This window comes from Triticum urartu, chromosome 1A (assembly GCF_056163025.1).
Source record: "Triticum urartu cultivar PI428250 chromosome 1A, HENAU_Tu73, whole genome shotgun sequence".
NCBI lineage: Eukaryota > Viridiplantae > Streptophyta > Magnoliopsida > Poales > Poaceae > Triticum > Triticum urartu.
Genome location: NC_141873.1, coordinates 235,276,858 through 235,296,885, shown reverse-complemented (window position 1 = coordinate 235,296,885; position 20,028 = coordinate 235,276,858). Strand labels below are relative to the sequence as shown.

At 40.7% G+C, this 20,028-nt stretch overlaps 2 long non-coding RNA genes across 4 annotated transcripts; one reads left to right on the top strand and one right to left on the bottom strand.

The window, feature by feature from the left end:
• Positions 1 to 8,710: 8,710 nt before the first annotated feature.
• On the bottom strand, positions 8,711 to 15,659 carry LOC147990690 (uncharacterized). Its single transcript, XR_015609286.1, has 4 exons — positions 15,325 to 15,659; positions 14,225 to 14,270; positions 12,909 to 13,021; positions 8,711 to 12,232 (listed from the first exon to the last, which is right to left on the bottom strand). It is a non-coding gene; the product is annotated as an uncharacterized LOC147990690 (long non-coding RNA).
• An 881-nt stretch (positions 15,660 to 16,540) lies between these two features.
• Positions 16,541 to 18,432, top strand: LOC147990689 (uncharacterized). 3 transcript variants are annotated; one of them, XR_015600195.1, is made up of 4 exons: positions 16,541 to 16,789; positions 16,873 to 17,147; positions 17,290 to 17,968; positions 18,110 to 18,432. It is a non-coding gene; the product is annotated as an uncharacterized LOC147990689 (long non-coding RNA). The 3 variants fall into 3 exon arrangements; XR_015600194.1 differs by having other exon boundaries at positions 17,290 to 18,016; XR_007304441.2 differs by having other exon boundaries at positions 17,290 to 18,432.
• The last annotated feature ends 1,596 nt before the right edge of the window (positions 18,433 to 20,028 follow it).

Sequence of the window (20,028 nt, the reverse complement as noted above, 5' to 3'; positions counted from 1 at the left end):
ATATGAATCTTGATAAATATGGGACTGGAGATGAGTCAACATTAGTTAAAAGGCATCCCAATGATTCGGAGTATTTAGATCCTGATGCAAAAATTAATAAAAGTGGGATTGAAGAGGTCAAAACTTTACATAGCAATGAAACCACTATTTTGGATTTCAAGGAATTTAATTATGATAATTGCTCTTTGATAGATTGCATTTCCTTGTTGCAATCCGTTATAAATTCTTCTCATGCTTATAGCCAAAATAAAGCTTTTACTAAACATATCGTTGATGCTTCAATGAAATCCTATAAAGAAAAGCTTGAACTAGAAGTTTATATCTAGAAAACTTTATGATGAGTAGGAACCTGCTATTAAAATTAAGATTAAAGATTATTAATGCTATGCTTTGTGTGATTTGGGTGCTAGTGTTTCCATGATTCCAAAAATTTATGTGATGTGCTAGGTTTCCGTGAATTTGATGATTGTTCTTTAAATTTGCATCTTGCGGGAGGATTAATGATGTTCTTATTGTTGCAAATAGGAATTATGTGCCCGTAGATTTCATTGTTCTTGATATAGATTGCAATCCTACATGTCCTATTATTCTTGGTAGACCTTTCCTTAGAACGATTGGTGCAATTATTGACATGAAAGAAGGAAATATTAGATTCCGGTTTCCATTAAGGAAAGGCATGGAACACTTTCCTAGGAAGAAAATTAAATTGCCTCATGAATCTATTATGAGAGCCACTTATGGATTGCATACCAAAGATGACAATACCTAGATCTATTCTTGTTTTTATGCCTAGCTAGGGGCGTTAAACGATAGTGCTTGTTGGGAGGCAACCCAATTTTATTTTTGTTCTTTGCTCTTTGTTCCTGTTTAGTAATAAATAATTCATCTATCTTCTATTATGATTGTGTTTTTTATGTTTTAATTAGTGTTTGTGCCAAGTAAAGACTTTAGGATATTCTTGGGTGATTGTTGTTTGATCTTGCTGATAAAAACAGAAAGTGTGCGCTGATGAAAATAATTTTCATTTTTTACCAAAGAGCGATAAAATACCAATTCTAGTTGCAATAGATCAATATACTTTATCCTAGTCGTCCTATTTTTTCAGAATTATTGGAGTTATAGAAGTATTCGAAACCTCCAGATTGCTACAGACTATTTTGTTTTTGATAGCTTCTGTTTTTCGCGTGTTGTTTGCCTATTTTGATGAATCTATGAGTAGAATCGGGGGGTATGAACCATAGATAAGTTGGAATATAGTAGGTGTAACACCAATATAAATAAAGAATGAGTTCATTACAGTACCTTAAAGTGGTGGTTTATTTTCTTATACTAACGAAGCTCATGAGATCTCCTGTCGAAGTTTTGTTGTGAAGTTTTCAAGTTTTTGGGTAAAGATTTGATGGATTTTAGAATAAGGAGTGGCAGGATCCTAAGCTTGGGATTCCCAAGGCACCCAAGGTAAAATTCAAGGACAACCAAAAGCCTAAGCTTGGGGATGCCACGGAAGGCATCCCCTCTTTCGTCTTCGTCTATCGGTAACTATACTTGAGGCTATATTTTTATTCACCACATGATATGTGTTTTGCTTGGAGCGTCTTGTATGATTTGAGTCTTCGCTTTTTAGTTTACCACAATCAACCTTGCTGTACACACCTTCTGGGAGAGACACGCATGAATCATAATTTATTAGAATGCTCTATGTTCTTCACTTATATCTTTTGAGCTAGATAATTTTGCTCTAGTGCTTCACTTATATCTTTTTAGAGCACGGTGGTGGTTTTATTTTATAGAAATTATTGATCTCTCATGCTTCACTTATATTATTTTGAGAGTCTTTTAGGACATCATGGTAATTTCCTTTGGCTATAAAATTAGTCCTAATAAGATGAGCATCCAAGATGGGTATAATAAAAACTTTCATATAAAGTGCATTAAATACTATGAGAAGCTTGATTCCTTATGATTGTTTTGAGATATGAAGATGGTGATATTAGAGTCATGCTAGTTGTGTAGTTGTGAATTTGAGAGATACTGTGTTAATGTTTGTGATTCCCGTAGCATGCACGTATGGTGAACCGTTATGTGATGAAGTCGGAGCATGATTTATTTTTTGATTGTCTTCCTTATGGATGGCAGACGGGGACAAGCGATGGTCTTTTCCTACCAATCTATCCCCCTAGGAGCATGCGCATAGTACTTCGTTTAGATAACTAATAGGTTTTGTAATAAGTATGTGAGTTCTTTATGACTAATGTTGAGTCCATGGATTAGACGCACTCTCACTCTTCCACTGTGCTAGCCTCTCTAGTACCGCGCAACTTTCGCCGGTACCATAAACCCACCATTTACCTTCCTCAAAACAGCCACCATACCTACCTATTATGGCATTTCCATAGCCATTTCGAGATATATTGCCATGCAACTTTCCACCGTTCCGTTTATTATGACACGCTCCATCATTGTCACATTGCCTTGCATGATCATGTAGTTGACATCGTATTTATGGCAAAGCCACCGGTCATAATTTTTTGTACATGTCACTCATGATTCATTGCACATCCCGGTACACCACCGGAGGCATTCACATAGTGTCATATTTTGTTGTAAGTATTGAGTTGTAATTCTTGAGTTGTAAGTAAATAAAAGTGTGCTAATCTTCATTATTAGAGTATTGTCCTAGTGAGGAAAGGATGATGGAGACCATGATCCCCCCACAAGTCGGGATGAGACTCCGGACGAAAAAAAGAGAGAAAAAAGAGGCCATAAAAAAGAGAAAAGGCCCAAATAAAAAATGAGAGAAAAAGAGAGAAGGGACAATGCTACTATCCTTTCTCCACACTTGTTCTTCAAAGTAGCACCATGATCTTCATGATAGAGAGTCTCCTATGTTGTCACTTTCGTACACTTGTGGGAATCTTTCATTATAGATCTTGGCTTGTATATTCCAATGATGGGCTTCCTCAAAATGCCCTAGGTCTTCGTGAGCAAGCGAGTTGGATGCACACCCACTTAGTTTCTTTTTGAGCTTTCATACACTTATAGCTCTAGTGCATCCGTGTCATGGCAATCCCTACTCACTCACATTGATATCTATTGATGGGCATCTCCATAGCCATCGATACGCCTAGTTTATGTGAGACTATCTTCTCCTATTTGTCTTCTCCACAACCACCATTCTATTCCACCTATAGTGCTATGTCCATGGCTCACGCTCATGTATTGCGTGAAGATTGAAAAGGTTTGAGAACATCAAAAGTATGAAACAATTGCTTGGCTTCTCATTGGGGCTGTGCATGATTTAAATATTTTGTGTGATGAAGATAGAGCATCGTCGGACTATATGATTTTGTAGGGATAGCTTTCTTTGGCCATGTTATTTTGAGAAGACATGATTGCTTTATTAGTATGCTTGAAGTATTATTATTTTTATGTCAATATTAAACTTTTGTCATGAATCTTTGGGATCTAAACATTCATTCTAAAATAAAGAAAATTACATCGATAATTATGTTAGGTAGCATTCGACATCAAAAATTCTGTTTTTATCATTTACCTACTCGAGGACAAGCAAGAATTAAGCTTGGGGATGCTTGATACGTCTCCAACGTATCTATAATTTTTGATTGTTCCATGTTATTATATTATCTGTTTTGGATGTTTAATGGGGTTTAATATGCTCTTTTATATTATTTTGGGACTAACCAATTAACCGGAGGCCCAGTGTCCGTTTATGTTTTTTTTGCCTATTTTAGAGTTTCGCAGAAAAGGAATACCAAACGGAATCCAAACGAATGAAACCTTCGCGATGATCCTTCTTGGACCGAAAGCAATCCAGAAGACTTGGAGTTGAAGTTTGGAACTCTGCGAGGCAGCCACGAGGCAGGAAGGCGTGCCCAGGGGGGTAGGCGCGCCCCCCACCCTCGTGGCCCCCACGTAGCTCCACCGATGTACTGCTTCCGCCTATATATACTCTTATACCCTAGAAACATCGCAGAGAGCCAGGAAACCACTTTTTCACCGCCGCAACCTTCTATACCCATGAGATCCCATCTTGGGGCCTCTTCCAGCAATCTGCCGAAGGGGGAATCGACCACGGAGGGCTTCTACATCAACACCATAGCCTCTCCGATTAAGCGTGAGTAGTTTACCACAGACCTTCGGGTCCATAGTTATTAGCTAGATGGGTTCTTCTCTCTCTTTGATTCTCAATACAAAGTCCTCCTCGATGTTCTTGGAGATCTATTCAATGTAATACTCTTTTGCGGTGTGTTTGTTGAGATCCAATGAATTGTGGATTTATGAACAAGATTATCTATGAATATTATTTGGTTCTTCTCTGAATTCTTACATGCATGATTTGATATCTTTGCAAGTCTCTTCGAACTATCGGTTTAGTTTGGCCTACTAGATTGATCTTGCTTGCAATGGGAGAAGTGCTTAGCTTTGGGTTCAATCTTGCGGTGTCCTTTCCCAGTGACAGTAGGGGCAGCAAGGCACGTATTGTATTGTTGCCATCGAGGATAAAAAGATGGGGTCTATATCATATTGCTTGAGTTTATCCCTCTACATCATGTCATCTTGCTTAATGCGTTACTCTGTGCTTATGAACTTAATACTCTAGATGCATGCTGGATACCAGTCGATGTGTGGAGTAATAGTAGTAGATGCATAATCGTTTCGATCTACTTGACATAGACGTGATGCCTATATTCATGATTATTGTCTTAGATATCTTCATAACTATGCGCTTTTCAATCAATTGCTCAGCAGTAATTTGTTCACCCACCGTAATACATGCTATCTTGAGAGAAGCCACTAGTGAAACCTATGGCCCCCGGGTCTCTTTCTTATTATATTGCATCTCTTTTATTTACATCGCATCTCGTTTACTATTTTGCAATCTTTACTTTCCAATCTATATAACAAAAATACCAAAAATATTTACTTTATTATCTTTATCACAGCTCTCTTTTGCGAGTGACCGTGAAGGGATTGACAACCCCTTTATCGCGTTGGTTGCAAGGTTCTTGATTGTTTGTGCTGGTACTAGGTGACTTGTGCATTATCTCCTACTGGATTGATACCTTGGTTCTCAAAACCGAGGGAAATACTTACGCTACTTTGTTGCATCACCCTTTCCTCTTCAAGGGAAAACCAACGCATGCCCAAGAGGTAGCATCGCATCAACCACATGCTGGCCCATGTTGCCACACACGTGTTGCGGCTGCGTGATGCCTACCTTCATGCCAGCGCGACCATGCGAACCGTCGGTCTAAACCCGTTCGACCACCCCATCGTCTCGAACGAGCTGCAGCTTCCTAACTTGGTCTCTTTCTTCTCCTATATCTCCAAGTATTTGCCCCGTCTCCGCGTGGTGGTGGGGCGGAGCTGGACAAGGAGCGGGTGTAGGTGGCCATTTCCGTTGTCGGGAAAATACTCTCAGCGCTTCATCACCGGAATCCATTTGTGCATTTGGGCACTGTCTTTAACGAGCTGACTCCCATTGACCGGGAGCAGGCTCTGCGGGTGGTGGCACCCTTCATCACCACTGTCATGCGCCTCGAGAAGCAGAGCGACTTCAGTGGTGTTTAGGCATCCTCTACATGGGCATGTCTCGATGTAACATGACCATTGGATCAAACTCAGATAGTGTAGATCAGTCACTGTAGCACAAAGCGTGCGGGTGTGTTTGGTTGCATTCTCATCTCAACATAGTTGTTCCCTCTTTATGCATGCTCATCTCAGCCCCCTATTCATGCATGCTCCTAGTGTATTTGTGTTAACCTAGTGTGGACTGCTGCACCCTTCATGAACTCTACGCAACACCCAAATTGGGTTGAGAATGGAACTTTTGCTCCCATGCACCCTTCATACACCCTAGCTAACATAGATTCATGCTTCATATTCATGTTCCATCGGGTATTGTAGCACCGTATTATCCATACACAATAGACCTAGTTCTGTTAACATTGATCTCACCATTCATTCTCGACCGGGCAATCGAAAAAGGGGTACTACACTAGCATAGTTGACATGCACACAAAATCATTTGTTATCGTCATATCTTACTACACTAGCAACATGATTATAGTACTAATGTATGAACCACTGCACATGCCTAGTAGTAGGAGTACTAGTAGTGTAAGTTCAAGTGGCTGCCGTGTTTCACACTCCCCGTTGTAAGACTGGAAATGCCTATTGTAATCATTTTTTAAGAAATAGTGGACACGCTGTACAGTGCGGATCCTCCTCGACGATCGTCGAGAACCTTGCTATTCACTTTCGCCCACGTGTGGGATAGCCTTGATATGTCCCCAACATATCTATAATTTTTTATTGTTCCATGTTGTTATCTTATCATTCTTGGATGTTTTATAATTATTTTATAGTCATTTTATATCATTTTTTGGTACTAACCTATTGACATAGTGCCAAGTGCCAGTTGCTGTTTTTTGCATGTTTTTACAACGCAGGTAATCAATACCAAATGGATTCCAAACGCAGTGAAACTTTTGTGGATTTTTTGGACAACAATACATCCAATGGGCCAGAGAAGCTCCTGGGGGGTGCTCCGAGGGGAGCACAACCCACCAGGGGGCGCCTAGAGGCCAAGGCGCGCCCTGGTGGGTTGTGCCCACCTCGAGTGCCCCCGGACCGCCTCTTTGCTCTATAAATACCCAAATATTCTAGAAACCCTAGGGGACTCGACGAAATATTCATCCAGCCGCCAAGAGTCCAGAACCACCAGATCCAATCTAGACACCATCTCGGATGGGGTTCACCACCTCCATTGGTGCCTCTCCGATGATGCATGAGTAGTTCTTTGTAGACCTTCTGGTCCGTAGTTAGTAGCTAGATGGTTTCATATCTCTTGTTTGATTCTCGATACAATGGTCTCTTGGAGATCCATATGATGTAACTCTTTTTGCGGTGTGTTTGTTGGGATCTGATGAACTTTGAGTTTATGATCAGTCATATCTTTTTATCCATGAAAGTTATTTGAGTTTCTTTGATCTCTTATATGGATGATTGCTTATAGCCTCGTATTTCTTCTCCAATATTTGGGTTTTGTTTGTCCAACTTGATCTATTTATCTTGCAATGGGAAGAGGTGCTTTGTAGTGGGTTCGATCTTACGGTGCTTGATCCCAGTGACAGAAGGGGAACCGACGCGTACGTATCGTTGCTACTAAGGATAAAACGATGGGGTCTATTTCTACATAAATAGATCTTGTCTAAATCATGCCATCATTCTTATTACATTACTCCATTTCTCCATGAACTAAATACACTAGATGCATGTTGTATAGCGGTCGATGTGTGGAGTAATAGTAGTAGATGCAGGCAGGAGTCGGTCTAATAATCTTGGACATGATGCCTATATAATGATCATTGCCTGGATATCGTCATGATTATTTTAAGTTCTATCAATTGCCTAACAGTATTTTTTTTTGCCCACCGTTTGCTATTTTTCTCGAGAGAAGCCACTAGTGAAATCTACGGCCCTTGGGTCTCTTTCTCATATTATTTGCCTTTGCGATATACTTTCCTTTGCTTTTATTTTCAGATCTATTAAACCCAAAAATACTTTGCTGTAATTTATTCTCATTTATTTTATTTGACATTCCCGTGATCCAATCAATCATATTTTTATCACGTCCTTTTGCTAATTTCTGGCGCCGTTACCCGAAAGGGATTGACAACCCCTTTAATACTTCAGGTTGCATGTATTTTTTATTTGTGTGTAGGTGCTGTTTATGTACTGTTGCTTGGTTCTCCTACTGGTTCGATAACCTTGGTTTCATCACTGAGGGAAATACCTACCGTCGCTGTGCTACATCATCCTTCGTCTTTGGGGAAATGCCGACGTAGCTTCAAGCCGCATCAAAAGGAATTTCTGGCGCCGTTGCTGGGGAGGATCTTTAACATCTACCAGGTTCCTAATCACAAATCTCATCTCCTCGCAATTTACATTATTTGCCATTTGCCTCTCATTTTCCTCTCCCCACTTCACAGAAATTTGTTGTTTTATTCACCCTCCTTTTCGTTCACCATTTTCTTGCCGGATCTGTTTTTGTGTGCGTTCTTGTTTGTGTAGTCATGATGCCTCAAAGAAAATATTATGATGTTCCTTACCCCAATATTTTGCTTGAAATTGAGAAAAGTACTAAGGAATATATGACTACACAATTTGAGCATAATGAGTATTTTACCGAAGAACTCAAAGAGCACTCCGTTGTGCTAGATGCTATAACAAAACAACTTGATGATATTAGTAGAGAAGTTTGCAATCTCCAATCTAAGTATGCTTTTTCTAAAAGTTTGCTAGGAAAAATATCCGATGCACAAGCTACCCTAGTAAATCAAATGGCCGCTAAACCAATGATACATGAAAAGGTGTCCCATCTTTCGATGAGATGATGGACATCGCTTTGGTGGAAGTCGACTTTGACGATCCGACTACGAACGTGCGAGGACGTCGCGCCTTAGCAATCGCTAAACCAAATCCGAGAGGTTATTCACAACGCCGGAGCATGATCAACCTGACCACGAAGGTCTATTTCCTGCAAGCAAAGGAAGAACACGCAAGAAACTAAGATTGCAATCTGGCTATTGCGAATATAAGATGAAATCTTTATTGATCAAGGTGGGGTTCTGTGGCGTCTTGGTCTGGTCGTTGAACACAAACGAAGTATGTGAAGTTGCAGCTATGGAGAACTTTTAATCTAAACAAAACCCAAGTCTAAAAGATGCCTTAAGGGTTGTATTTATAGGGGAAAAGAGAGGGAGTTTTGTCCACCCTTGGTAAGGTGGGACTAAAACACCTCCTGAGTCGTTTTCCCTATAATACGGACTCTAAGAAATAGCCTATTGAGTAGTATTTTGAAATTACATGGGCCTGGCCCACAAATAAGGTGACGCAACACCAATAATAAACTATGGACAAAATTTATGAAATACCATCTTGTATAATTCGTCCAGCTTCTTGTATGTCATCATGGTGGCTTCAAAGTACGGAAGTCTCCACCGAAAATAAAGTTCTTGTTCCCTTCGCGTGCACCTTCATCACAAAGCTTGATCATGATCCAGTGTTCATTCTTCTTGTCCATACTCGATGCTTCAACTGTAAACAACACAATTGTAACTAAGTTAGGTAGCATCACATTCTCATGAACACTAGAAACATGACCAAGAAACGAAAGTACCTGATAATTCAACTTGTGTGCGCGAGGTCTAGTAGTTGACGCAATAGGTATAGCAGTAGGGGCTAGAGTAACTATGGTAGCCATGTCCTCATCATCCTCCCCTTCTTGAAAACAAAGCCGTCCTCGACGTTGTATAAACTAAAACGTGGCTAAGAAAAGAGATAAGGTGTACACATTGTATATGTATATGTCATCCATTTTTATTGATCGCAGTTGTGGCACATGTGACACATTTATACAAGAGTACTCTTTAAATGTCATGAAATATAAAGCCAAAATACTATCCCAAGAAGTCAAAGGCATGAAAATATTGGAACTCAGTTTGCAAATATAAGTGAAGCGCTTAATCGTAACAAAAGATCGGCAATGCTCATCATTAAACCATCCCAACCTTAAGGAACCATCACCAAGATTAGAGGTCATATCGAAACGATTAAACATTGGCCCAATTATTTTCAAATGTATTTGATCCAAATCTGATTTCTTCCCTGATTCACATGGTTCTTTTGCATCAATAGTTAATTCAATGAGCTCACTCAAAATTGTTTGATCACATGGCAAAGTCAAATCATCAACATAGTCCACTAAAATATCTGGTGTGATCAAAGTAGTAGGTAGCTCATCACATGGTGCATTCAAATTGACAAGGCATTCATCATAATCATGTGGAGGTGGATGATCAGTACCTTTGTCATTACCTCTTATGATCAACTCAGATGATGTAGGCACTCTTATGATCTTGTTCTCTTCGTGGGCAACACGTTGTTGTATTTCCTGTTCAGCTTTGCAAGCAAGATGAAACAAATGGTCCATAGGATAACACTCTTCATGAATTAGTATCTCCTGAATATCATGGTTTAACCCTCCCCAAAATCTACCCATAATATCATCTTCAGTTTCCTTTAAAAAGGAGTGCAACAAGGTAGTTTTCAAATCATCATAATATTTTGGTACAGTGTCACTACCTTGTTTTAAATGTTGTAGTTTTTCAATCATGCCACGAGTATAATAAACATTGACGAATCTATCTCTCATGACAAGTTTTAAATCATCCCAAGTATTAGGTACATAATCAGGGTATAACCAACAATGTTCACTCCACCAAATAGTAGCAAAACCAGTGAACGTACCAACCACGAGCTTAACTTTTTGAAGTTCGGAAAAATTATGGGAAGCAAAAATAGCATTCATTTCGAACTCCCTTTCAATATAAAAATCAGGCATAAAACGACCATTAAAAGGTGGCATGGAAATAAGAACCTGTTTGTGCGCATTCTTACGTCTTTGTACCTCTTGTGGTGGTGGTTGTATTTTCTGAGGTGATGACACGTATCCCACGATCAATGAAGCCCAACTGACTCTGGAACCTGCCATGATTAGTAGAAGCACGAAACAAAATCCAAGAATAATGTTCCTAGGAACTACTAGGATGTGGTGGTAAAAGGCTCACAGTAGAGCAAAAATCAAAGTCTTACAAGTTCTTACCATGTAGCAGGTGGTGACCGGCAACCAGCGGTGTCAAATAACTCCAAAAGTTGGGTAAAGCGATTGCCAAGTGAACGTATGTATGCACGGTGTAGAAATATGTGGAGCTAGGTTGGCTTTATATGTGTGGAAAGAAAATGCTAGAACCACTTTAACTAATGCAAGCTGAAAATTCGTTCAAAGTGGCTGAGTGCTGGTTCTAGGCTAGACCATGCTAGAGACGCGAGCCTAAGACACAAATGAGTTCTCCCAGTCAGAACAGCCAGACAAACAAGCACATGTGCAAACACCTGGTGAAACTGCAATCAGTATTTTTATTGTGTTGAAAAGTGGATCTGAACTAACAAGGAAGAAACTAGCTGATGTGATCGACCAGATCCCACGTGCGGGAGATGTGTTTGTCATAGTACTTGCGCAGTACAACTCTTGTAAACAGTCAACAAGTCCTAAAGTATGCACTTCCTTTTTACTGCTTCTTTCTTCAGAAAATAGTTTTTAGGCAACTCTCCAAGAAAAATACTATAAGGATGTGTGCGTGGATGTGTACAAAAATTTGGAGCCTCTCTCTTCTTTGTCCAGTCAAATCAAACAACCAGCAAATCAAGCCCACGTACACTAGAATCAACCATTATTTAACTGGACACGTCTAGGGAGTGGTCGTTGGCTCCCTAGCAGTCCCGAGCGGCCTCTTAAATATGGTACATTTCTGTCCCCACCCAATCCCAAAGAGGAAAGAAAGGGAAAGGGCAGCCCCCCACTGCACAGAAAACACCAGGTCCTCAGCGCCTCATTCCAGTCCCAAACCCACGTGATTCTGCCCTCCTTCATTTCTCTTCCAACTTCCTGGTCTCACCAATCACGCAGCACGCACCAACCCATCTCCTACTGCTTCACCCACCATCTTCTTCCCTATGAAATAAGCAAGAAGGAACATGTCATGGGAGCCTTCCCTATCTCAGAAGTTGTCCTCGAAGTTTTGTCAAGGTGAAGACCAAGAAGTTCTGATCTACACAATTTTTGAGGTGAAAAAGAGAAGGAAAGAACTGAGATGTACCAGGTTGCTATAGACCTTCAACTTAAAAAAGAGGAAGCAATGTGACATGTTCCTCTTCTTCTTCACCTTGAATTCAACTTCTCCAATCCTTCATGCTGACTCCAACTGCTCCAAATATAGTTCACCCAAACTTGTGCATTAAACCCCCAAAACACACAAAGATGGAATTGCATATTGTGCAACTTTTGTTTTGGTTGCGGCCAACTATTTTGGGTAATCCAACCAAATTTTGTTTCATATTGTGCAACTCACATAAACACAATAACCAAATGAACATCCTGCTGTAAAAAAACAAGAAAACCTGACATATACAGGCCATGTGTTCTGGTTTGTTGCACCTGGTCTACTAGATATATCTATAATGCAGTAATGTTTTAGTTCAAAGGCAAACAATGGCTAAAAAACTGAAAGAGACAAAGTAGCAGATTGCTTCTTGGTGATCACTTCGTACCTGCAATTTTTCTGTTAGAAGCTAATCCATCGAGCTCCTGGTTGGCAGACAAAAACAAAACAAAAAGAAGACATGTTACTTCTTGTAAGATTCTTGATGCATGAAAAACAAAACTTCATGAGAATACATGGGACCCCATGTTGTATGTCATCTTGGCCAAAATTGGAAGAATCCCCCAAAAAAATGTATGTGGCGGCAAACCCGACAACATATTGGACCTAGATAGGTTTGTGGTGTGCAACTTATGGCTCCCTTCTATGCAACAATTGTGCAACTGATAGAAGTAGTTTGGATGTTTTTTACTTGAATAAAAGTACTTTCAGATTTGTGTCTATTGTGTGCAGATGGAATAGAACCTGTGTGAAAAGCTTGAAAACAGAGAAATGTAATATACCAAGAAAATATGCCCATCATGTGTGTTATTTGTGCAACTTGTGGGTGCATCTATGCAACTGAGAGAATTTACTTGGATGTTTAGTTTGATAAGAAAAAGTTCTACCAAAATTTGATTTGTTTTTTTCAAACCTATGATGATTTGTTTGTTTGTTCCCTCATCCACTACCTTTGAGAGAAAAAGGTATAAGCCTATGTGCAACTATTATGGGTTGTTGTGCGGGACTGGTATGTCTAGTTGTGCAACTACCAAAACAAACATGTGCAAGTCAAATGGGAGATGTATTAAAACAAAAGAAAGAGCAAAAAGGTCTACTCACTTGTAGCTTGACAATCATACGATATGCCTTCAAGCCCATCTTAATGATTGGCGATTAGATTGCAATCCCATGCCTTTGGTTGGATGGGGCAAATTACTTACATGCATGTCTAACTGAAATAATAAAGACAAGAAACTTGTTAGGTCTGTCTAATTGAAATAGTGAATTTTAAAAGATGACAACCACTATCAGGTTCATGTGGAACTATGCCTTATATGGATGCCAACTACTATAAGGTTCATGTGCAACTACGAATTGTAGAGGTGCCAACTTAAATCAGTTTCGTGTATGAAAGAAACTTGCATGATATATGGAGCCGACTACTATGAGATTCGTGTGCAACTACAACTGCTAGAGATGCCAACAAAAAATGTGACTTACAAAAAAACAAGATAATTAAATTCTCAACTAAGTATGGTCGTATTATCTAACCTCCTCATGCTCATATCAACTAGGAATACAACAATGGCCAACTAGTACTAAAAAATGACCAAATTGGATAAACCGCAGGAATTGAAATTGGATGCCATGCATCTCTCTTACAGATGCCCTGCTATTTCAAGCATTAGTTATGCAAGCCTACTACTGATAAAAAACATGTACAAAAAAGGGGAAAAGAAATCAAAAAAATTAGCATGTCTTGTGTGAATTACCCACAAACAGCCTGTGGTATGCAACTTCTACATAATTTAACTACAATCACTAGAGGAATTTAGTTAGAACCACGAAAAATTAGAACAAAATCATGTAGGATACAACAAAATGCAAAAGGTCATCACCGGTAGTAGACGTATCATATAATAGGTAACTAACTAGGCGTATGAAAGTTTCTGGACAGCCCAGACGTATAGGGATGATATGAGGGATCTGGTTGGGTCATCTTTTTCCTTCTCTCTCATGTTCGGTCACCGACCGGGCGCGTCCGCGGATGTTTGAGGAGGATTTCGGGTGCCCGACTATAGACGCTCTCAGGATGCCAACTACTAAATGGTTCTTGTGCAACTAAAGGAGTTGAAGATAATTACTCATGTGACATTGTTGTGCAACTATTAAAAAAAGTTAGGGATGCCAACTCCTGATTGGTTCTTGTGCAACTAAAATAGTTGAGGATGCCAACTCATATGATATTGTTGTGGGACTATTTAAAAAGTTGAGAGTACCAACTCCCAAATTGTTCGGGTGCAACGATGAAAGTTGAGGATGCCAACTCATATGATACTCTTGTGCAACTATTTGAAAAGTTGAGGATTCTAACTCCCAATTGTTTGTTGCGCAACTACAAAAGTTCAGGATGCATCTATAAAAGTTGAGGATACCTCTCCTTCACTAGGAGCCACATCTCCTTCTACAACCATTTTTGGTCTGTGAGAAAAAGAAAAAAAGTAAACGAACAAATTAGTTAAATCAACCAAATGTGTAAAAGAAAGAATGAGAAAAGGAATGATATAAAAATGCCATGGGGTAACCAACTCATGATTATTTTTCAAAGCACACCTACAAAACCAAAAATGTGAGCAACTTGATGCATTGTATGGCCAACTGGGCACACATGAGCATGCAACAAGAAACCCAGCATACACACCGCCTGAACATGATTTAGGCATTAGAGCCAAAACTAAATTAGTCGTCAACCGTGCACCTAGATAGACCTTCCGTGTGCAACTTTATAAGTGTGGCTAAGCCAGCTAGGATAAGTACTCTTGTACAAATGTGTACCCTTGACAACACGGCACACATGAGTGTGCAACCAAAAAAACCACACACACTGCTTCAACGTAGTTTACACAATGTATGCATCTGAACATCATCGATTGTGCAACTGATTAGCCCTCACTGTGCAACTTCATAAGTTAGCTAGCCAACTAAGATATGTATATGTGCCATCCAACTATTTTTGCATTCCTGTGCAACTATTGCAACAAACTAGCCACTTGGTTACTTGTATGCATGCAACTTACGAGAAAACAGGGAAACCACACAACAGAGAGTATCATGTTTAAATAGACAATTGCAATCTAGGCGAGAATAGACGACTGAATGAAAAATTGTCGTTAACATGTAGATGAACTGCAGACATCAAAAGTCTGATTGCTCCCGTCAATATCTCGTAGATCAGATTACAACTGTTAAGCTATTGTATTTTCTACCTCAGCTGCCATAGAAACCCAAGTTGGGTCAACATTGCAAGTAAATTTCCCATGTCCAGACTACTAAATATATGAACTTTCCAGAGCAAATTTATGATGTAGGAAATTGATAGCAAAGGCAGATTACTAGTATCAACCAGATTTAGATCTAACAACGTTCATTCTTGTAAACCCAAACAAGTTCACGACTAAATCATCTCGAAGACACAACTGAAGAGAGAGAGAGATTAGGGAGATAGATCAATGGAGAGAAGGAAGGGGAATACTACCTGCATGTGAGGATTCACAGTCGTGCGGAGCCGCCATGAGCTGAGAGTCTTGTGCAGCGGGGGCAAGGCACGTCGCCGCGCTGTCGAATTAGCCGGGGAGGGGACTGGTCGAGGGGAGCGACGCTCAATGGCAGAGATGCATATGCTCGTGGAAGAAGATGAGACGCAGCGGCGCTGAAGGTTGGGGACTGCTTCCTATGGCGACTCATGGTGGCGTGAAAGACGAGAAGACTGCCGGGGTCATGATAGGCAACAGTGACGGGAGGTGGGCGGCGAGCTGGCGCCGTCAGGAGGCGGCGCGAGGAAGGAGGCGAGGTGCGCGGCAGCAGTGGTTACTTGAGGAGGAAGGTCGTGGGGCTCTGGAGTGGATAAGATTTGTTTTTTTTCTTTTTTTAGTTGAGAGATGAACCGAGCGTGTGAGGTGTTGTCGGGTGTCGCATAGTGCGGCCGCTCAGTCTCGAGAAATAATGCGTGCGCACTTTTAAGATTTTAGGTATTTAATTCTGCATGCAAAACAAGTTAGACTCCACGTTCACTTGTCTTCCTTTAAAAAATAGATAGTGTTCTTTTCGAACCAGATTAGATCGGCCCTCTCCCTTCTATAAATTTTATAACAATCCTTTTTTATTTGTTGCTGCCATGTGGACAATCCAAACTTTCCTATGACCAAAGCTGATTCGCTTCCTCCTCCTCCTCTTTTTTTAGGAAAAAAATAACGCCCAACCTTGACATAATATTTTTCTTTCCTTTTTATCTCCTAAAAACGTGAGGATCCAGTTTGGCTGCTCCTTTTTTTGGCACACAAAACTTGGTAACAAAATCTGAATGGTGGCGGCTCTACTTTCCTACAAGTATTATTTTCAGCCGTGGAACTTCCAAACTCTTCCTCTATACTATTATTAAAAAAGCAAATGTAAACTCTTCTAAAGCCACACAACAAACTGTACACGGGATAACCACGATCCTCCGATCAGAGCAATTTACATATATCCTACTGCCCTTATTGCGTCAATGGTTTATCACTTAGATCAATGTCTCAGATTAAATGTTCTGCTAAGCATCTATATTATTATTAAAAGAGCAAACATAAACTCTTCTAAAGCCACACAACAAACTGTACACGGGATAACCACAACCCTCCGATCAGAGCAATTTACACATATCCTACTGCCTTTATTGCGTCAATGGTTTATCACTTAGATCAACGTCTCAGATTAAATGTTCTGCTAAGCAGACGCCATCATCTGCCAATCCTCGCAGCGCTCCGCGTCCTCGATCCCGCGGCCCCGCCTGTGATTTCCGGAAAGATTCCACCCGAATCATGCCTTATCAGGAAGAATGGGTCAGTTCAAAAAGAAAAAAACGGATCGTAGCAAGCGCCGCCGCTCCTCCCGATCGCCCTGAGTCGACCCCGCCTCCGGTCGCCGCCCACGCACCTGCAAGCCGCCGCCGACGTCCTTTGCCGGTCAGCCGCACTCAGCATCCTCCTCCTCCCTTCTCTCTCCCTCTCCTCACTAATCTCTCTCTCTCTCCGTTCCCGCACTATAGGGCTCCACCGGACCGTCCCGCGCGACTGCCGGCCTCCTCCCGACCAGACCAACGATGGCGACGACCGGATCTGACCGGCCCCCTCCGTTTCCGCCTCGCCTAGCCGCACCACTCATCCGCCCCACATCTCCCAGCCAGCCCACCGCCCCCTCCCTGTCGAGCCCCCTGGTGGTGGACGGTGACATCTCACCTGGACTGGATTGGAGAGTTGCATCCAATCAGGCCTCCCTCCTCTCCACTAAGTGCATCTGATTCTGAACACAGAGTTGTTCACGGTATGTGTTCTACCTTTTTCTCTTTAGGCAGAAGTGTATGCTGCTATGTTGGTTCAACCTTTGGTAGCGTTCTGATGAAAGTGATGGTTTATTTCATTCAGATGCTGATTAGTTTGCTTGTGGATGTGCTATTTTTATGCAGGTAATTTTCAATTCTCTGACACAAGCCATTTGTGTGAGCGCTAATTAACTTATATGGTAAGACTCTATGGGAGGCTCCGACAATAAAACTATTTTAGAATACACGGCAATATTTTACTATATGAAGTGAAAATGTACAAGTTGTAGATGGACAACTATGGCAGCTCTTCTATACAGTTATTTACTGTCCAGCGAGGCCCTCAGAGGATATCTAAAGAAGTGAGAATGTACACCTTGTTTTTCTAGGCGAACATGACTTGGATGAGTCAATAGCATAGTAGCCATAGTTATCTAAAAAAGGAAGTGTCCCAGGCAACAAGATAAATTGTTCTGATGTCCAATGCATTGAAGCTATAATGCATATATGCTTAGTAAATTGTTTAGATTTGTCTGAGACTAATAATGACCAACTTAGTGAATTGTTAAACCTAAAATTTTGTGTTTTCCATTTAACACAGTGAATTGTTTGCACAATTCAGTTCCGTGTTGATTGAATGGACGTGACATGATGTTTTCTCCATGTAACGGACTGAAGTGGATTGACATGGTTTCTGTCCATCATGCAGTTATGTGCTATTCTTCCTTGCTGCAGTATTGCGCATCTTTGTTGTGACTCCATGAATATGAAAGCTATATTTACTCCTAAGCTATGAGTGTCCTCTAACTTCCTTCCATGAGAGGTATTTGCTCTCAGTCCCGGCCATCCTTATTACGAGGGATGCAACAAGGTTCAATGGATCATGACGTTTGGACTAGATTTGAATCTGTATCTACCAAATCTGTGCGTACATTTTTATGCTATAAATTTCTTTTTCTTTCAGTATCCTATTGAAGTTCTATCGGCCAACAGGTGCATTGCACTGTTGAGGAGACACATGCATTTGTATTCGATATTGAAGCGAGCCTGACACCCTGAAAGAACTATACAATGATATTTGGCTATTGCTTTCAGTATTAGAGAAGCATAGAAACAGAACTGCAGGGCTTACTGTATTTTTATGTGGCAGTCCTCTATGCCATCATGCCATACTGTTTATTTTGAGCAACCTTTCTATGGTATTTTGTTGGACAAATTTTAGTGTAATCTCAAGCACCTCAATATATGGTAAACAACTGCATGCTTGGGTATATGTTCTATTCTCAATGTTGTATTCCTTTTATTTGCTCTGTTACTGTAGCAATCAAAAAGAATCGGACACAAGCTTCAGTTAGTCCTGTACAAAAATTGGTGTAGAAGTGTGGTCTATGGATTCCTTATATTGTCGATTCAGACTTGGGATTGTAGGGAAAAGTGTGGACTATGGATAAATAACAACGTTTTAAATAGCGGGCTATGGCATTTAGCGGTGACCCTAAAAAACAACTATAACTGGGCTATTATAGCGGCAAATTGTACATGAAATCATTTAGCGGCAACCCCCTCAAACAGCTATAGCGGGGCTATAGCGGGGCTATAGCGGAGCTATAGTGAGGCTATAGCCGGCTATTTGAAACTATGATAAATACCAGAACTGGATTGACCATGTCACATCTTCACCAAGAGTCATGGCACTGACATATTCAAGCTTTGTTGTTTCCTTCGTTTCCAAGCAACACTCTTAAAGGCAATATATGCAGGTTTATCATTCATGTGAGAGATATGAAGGATGAAACAAAAGTAAAAGGTGTTTATGCTAACGGAGCATCATAATTAGGTAGGAGTGTCTGTTGGTTTTATAAACCCAGTATCATCCTACTCCTTGTAGTTTCTGTATTGCCTGCAAATAATACAATTTTCAAATGATATTTTGTTATGGTCATATATAAATATTTAAATATTTAAAAGTTTCAGAGGTTCCTTGAGACGAGATGATGGCTCTGATGTGCTATATGTTTACATAGGAGATTTTTTTTCTCACGGTCGTGCGTTGCTCGTGCATTCTTACTAGTATCTCCAAAAATTAAGACTGGGATTTACCGCACAGAGCACTTTCCAAGTATTAACAAGCAAACGTGATTGCTCTTTTCTTGTAAACTCAAACCGATCAGCCCTCTATCTCTCTTTTTTTTTGGCTGATCTGTTTTTTGACTTGCTCTCTACTTATTACTAATAAACAATCAAACAAGAACTTTCTTACGTGCACCCCACAAACATACACGGATTCATTACCACCACACGATTAGACCCAGTAAACATAATCTAACTGTTAGCCTTAATTACCACCACACGATTAGACCCAGTAAACATAATCTAACTGTTAGCCTTAATCTAATCTGTTTCGTGGTGTGCATTTTGCAATTTACAACGACTGACCATACTCCACCGCAGAGGAATGTGAAACTCCACGCCCGCAGCCCCTACAATCACGCAAGGGACGTAGAAACAGGAAACTGATCGCAAACGGATCCCTTCACCCTCAACCACGATGATTCCCTGTCATCACCATGTCAAACACCGCCTTCCAAGACAACGAGGGCTCCCTCGCCGCACGACAGCACCGTCTCCTTCCTGGAAAGTGAACTCGCCACCGCGGGAGGTGCTCCAGGTGATGAGGTGTGGAGAGGCAACTAGAACGAGGAAGGAAAAGGGATGGTGGAAAGAGGGATGGCCACAACAATCTAATCATCTCTCTATCCCATCCGTATAATAAGCCTTCCATCATGGATGGATCATTAACCCGCGTCGCACGCTTCATCGGATCAGCAGAGAGGCTGAGGAGCCATGGGGAACTTCCAGCGATCACACTCGAACATAACCAAG